The sequence below is a fragment of the Phaseolus vulgaris genome, chromosome 1, assembly GCF_051622355.1.
Source record: "Phaseolus vulgaris cultivar YP4 chromosome 1, ASM5162235v1, whole genome shotgun sequence".
NCBI classification, from domain to species: domain Eukaryota; kingdom Viridiplantae; phylum Streptophyta; class Magnoliopsida; order Fabales; family Fabaceae; genus Phaseolus; species Phaseolus vulgaris.
In genome coordinates, this window is record NC_143498.1 from 18,525,001 (window position 1) to 18,530,039 (window position 5,039).

Below are 5,039 nucleotides of genomic sequence, written 5' to 3' on the forward strand. Positions count from 1 at the left end.
GGGCGCCAGAGAGGGTGAGAGTCCCGTTGTGCCCGGACCCTGTCGCACCACGAGGCGTTGTCGGCGAGTCGGGTTGTTTGGGAATGCAGCCCCAATCGGGCGGTAAATTTCGTCCAAAGCTAAATACTGGCGAGAGACCAATAGCAGGCAAGTAGTAGATAATGCCACACATGCTTGCTTTTTGAATGCCAAGATACCAGACTTGACCCTAGCATGTGACACGTCCCATTTGTTCTTTTTCTTTCAATTTTACATCCTGCAAAATCTGAGTTAAAATAACCAATTAAATTTGTTCTCGCCGGTTGATTCGCCTCGCTGGTTGAGTCCTAACGGCTAGTTTGGCCCTTCTATCCTTGCCTTGAGAACCGTGCCTTTTCTGTCAAGAAACTTCTCACCTGCAAAGACAAAGGGGCGCCCTAGCGGCCGTTTGCACTTCGACGCTCAAGTCAGTATTAGGGCAAAGAAACATCAAGAGTATAGAATAACTTCAGTCTCTAAAACTGGGTACCTTCTTAGGGTTCTTGGCACCCTTTATATAGGCTGAAACTAGGGTTTACCTTTACGTTGTCACCCTTGACTAGGGTTCCTTGGAAATGTCCTTGCGCTGCTATTCATAGATTCTTAGCGTATCTGGCACATGGACTTCCGTTAACTGGAGTGCTACGACAGAGTGTCCGCTTGAGTACCAACTCGTGCACCTAATCTCTAGCGCCATCTGCTTCGTGGGCTCCCTAAGTATTCACATGCCATGCATGCAACTTTCCCTGGAAACCCTAACCCTTATGGGCCTTAACGCCTCCTAGGATTATCCACACGTGTTGCGCCTCCATGCGTCATACACACCACGTGCATGGATCCCTCGTGACTTAGGCTTCCCACATATCTTTTGTCTTTAACTGTTATCTTAACGAAACTCTAGAGCCCACCTTACGGGGCCTTCCACTATGTCCTGACGGCCGATGTCCGATCTTTTCCCTCTACCGGCGAGGTCCGATATCGATCTCCAACATCGGGCTTAGGGTAGCAACCTCAAACACTGACCAACTCCCGGGTATGTGTCTGGGGCCCACTTTACATGGCTCCCTTCCATTACCGAGTGCCGGTGCGCGATGTCTGAGGTCAGCCTTTGAGTCGATGACCGAGGACTGGTCGAGACAAAATTTAAAGACACATTACAGGGATACCATAGACAAAATTCTTTGGTTCCTTGTATGTACTTCAGAATTCTCTTAACAACATTGTAATGGGATTCCTTGGGTGTAGATTGAAACCTAGCACACATACAAACAAAAAACATAATATCAGGTCTACCAGTTGTTATATATAATAAATAACCAATCAAACCTTTATATTTAGTTTGGTCAATTGATTTTCCAGCAAGGTCTTGATCTAGATGACAACTTGTAGAAATATGAGTGTTGATTGCTTTGCATTGATCCATCTCAAATTTCGTTAAAAGATCTTTGCAGTACTTGGCTTGATTGATAAAGATCCCATCTTTCAGTTGTTTTACTTGTAGGTATAGGAAATAATTCAGTTCACCCATCATAGACATCTCAAATTTGCTCTTCATGGCTTATACGAAAACATCACACAAGTCTTAATTTGTTGAACTGAATATGATTCATCTACATATACTTGTACACGTATAATTTCATCTACCTTTTTCTTGATGAATAAGGTCTTGTCAGTCATACCTCGATTATAACCTTGTGATAGTAGAAAGTTATTCACTCTTTCATATCACTGTCTTGGTGCTTGCTTTAATCCGTATGAAGCTTTCTTGAGCTTGAACACATAGTTTGGAAATTTGTAATCTAAAAACCCAGGTGGTTATAAAACAAATACTTCCTCATTATGTAGCCATTTAGGAAGGCACATTTAACATCCATCTGAAACAGTTTGAAACCACTCATGCACGAAAAAGCTAGGAGTAGTCTTACTGCTTCCAACCTTGCTACTGGAGCATAGGTTTCATCATAATCGATTTGTTCCTCTTGATTATATCCTTTGGCCACCAACTTGCTTTGTTCCTTGTGATGATGCCCTGTTCTTCCATTTTGTTTCTGTATACCCACTTCATTCCTATTACATTCATCTCATGTTCTAGGAACTAGAGACCATACTTCATTCCTTGTAAACTGATTCAATTCCTCTTGCATGGCCAAAATCCAATTGTTGTTCTGTAGAGCTTCATCAAGGTTCTTTGGCTCTACTTGGGATACAAATGCCATCATCTCACAAATGTTGTTTAGAAAATTTCTGGTTGACACTCCTTCTTCGATGTTGCCAATCACATTATCAAGTGTTAAGTCTCTAGGAGTTCTCCATTCTCTGGGAAATTTTGTAGTCACAACAGGTTCTTTGGCAACACTTGAATCAGTTGTATATGAATCAATCAATTGATCCTTTTAAAGCACAATTCTTAAATCAGCTGTTTCAAGTTCATCTTCTATAGACTTAAGCATATAATTTTTAGATTCATAAAAAATAACATGAACAGATTCCTCCATAGTCAGCAATCTTTCATTATAAACTCTATAAGCATGTTCATTCACAACATAGCCAATATGGATACCTTCATCAGATTTTGGATCAAATTTCCCTAAATTGTCTTTTCCATTGTTTAATACAAAGCATTTACATCCAAAAACTCTAAGATGACTTATATTAGGTTTTCTACCCTTATAAAGTTCATATGGAGTTTTCTTTAAAATTGACCTAATCAAAGTTCTATTTAATACATAAGACGCAGTATGTACAACATCAGCCCATAAGTATTTAGGGAGATTAGATTCATTTCACATAGTCCTCACAAGTTTCTCTAGTGATCTATTCTTTCTCTTCAACCACACCATTTTGTTGAGGAGTTCTAGGGGCTGAAAAACTATGTGCGATACCATGCTTATCACAAAACTTATCAAATCTATCATTTTGAAACTCTCCCCCATGATCACTTCGAATTGGTTTTATACTACAACTATTCTCATTTTGAAATTTTTTGGCCAATTTCTTGAAAGCATCATAAGCATCATTCTTAGAAGCAATGAATAAAGTCCAAGTAAATATAGAGAAATCATCTACAATTACCAAGGCATGAAAATTTTCATCTAAACTTGCATTTCTAGAAGGACGAAACAAATCCATATGCAAGATATCCAAAGGTTTATTTGAAGAAATTATATCCTTTGGTTTAAAAGAAGTTCTTGTTTGCTTACCTTTTACACATGCATCACATAGTCTATTACTTTGAAATTTTATATCAGGTAAACCAGAAACAAGCTTTTTACCTTTTAATTTGTTTAGATGAATTGTGTGGATGTGAGATAGTGTCTTATGCCATAACCTTGATTCATCTTCTTTTGAAATAGACACTCATTCATAGAGTTGTTATGCAAGATATCTAGGAGATAAATGTGATAACATTCGTTTTGCTATCAAATTAATATGATTCCAGCATAGACTTGTCCAATGCTAGAAAGATGATAGTATAAAAGTGGTCAAATGACCCCAAGTCGTCTCCTAAAGAATCCAATAACGAGTCCAGTGAACAAAATTCAAAACTTATCTGCAAGCAATAAGGATTAGCAATAACAATAATAATAAAAGGGAATTGTGATTGTTAAGCAGAAAAATATAAATGATGATTTAAAACAGTAAAGAATGCAAGTTGACTCCCAAGTTATTCCACCATTTGATGTGATTCCAATAGCGCAATTAGAATGATTCTTGACATTCTTAGGAATCATCTTGAGTTGGTTATGAGATAGGCACTTTATCATAGAATTGGATCAAGGTTCTATGAACAAGAACTCACCAAAACTAGTGCCAAAACACAAACTCATATGGAAGTTCCATGTATTGTCAAATTGAACCGATTAGAATGGAACAAAAGATAAGAAAACCGAAATAGAAGTGTTGGAAATTAAAAGGCACCGAACCAAAATCAAAATAGAAGAAGAACAACAGCTGGAAAATGAAAAATGTCGAACCAAAAGACAAGGAACACAAGCTAATACATGAACATAAAAAGAGAAGGAAGGAAGGAGAAGAGAAAGCTCATGAAGATGGAGGAATGGTTGGATGATCACGCCACTAGGAGGATGGAGACTCCAAGATAAGTGTGCAAGCCGCCACTTGAGGTAACCATGGAACATTCAAGATAAGACTAGTGAAGAAGGCACAAAGCTCTCCAATGCTCTCTCAAAAATTGAGTATAGTTTCTCTAATTAAAATTCAAATCTGAATTGTACAAGCTAAGCACCTTTATTTATAGCCTAGAGGTGCTGAAAAATAGGTGGGAAAATTCACATAAACTCATTTGAAATTCCCACAAAAAACAAGTCACATGGGAGGTGTGACCTTTTTCTACTATGACACCTCCTAAAAACTACACCTACACCACTCTCCTAAGTCACATGGACAATGTGACTTTATTTTATATTTTCACACTCCTTTATTTAATAACCACACCTCCTAAAACTATACAAGTGTATTTCAAAGCTTGGCCCTGCCCCTCATGGGATGGACTTGGGCTCTTTGGGCTTTGGCCTTCTTGGGCTTGGGCTTGGGCTTTGGGCTTGGGCCTCATCTTTATTTTATGTCTTCTTTTAATTTTGAGAAGACTAGAAGGAAGAACTTCAAATGTGAGGGTGGATGTCCTCTTCCTCCATTAATAAAAGCTTCCTTTATTTGATTCTCATCACCATTGAATTCCTCATATGTTCTCTAAAGATTATTCCTTTCTTAATCCTCAAACAAAGCTAAACCAGATTGAACATGCGCCAATCTAATTCAACTGAAACTCACCAGTAAAACATGCGTTTACTAGTTTAATCAATACCCACTTTGTTCCATGCGTATACTCCATGGGAATGCTTATCTCCTCTCTCTTGAATCAAGCGCCCAAGAAATTAATTAGAACAATGAGAACTAACTAAGAAACCAAAATTTAAGATAAGGAAGACTCTCAATTATGCGTTCAAATACAACCTCTCACATAAAACAATTTTCCAGGAGATTAGACTATTAAAACAATT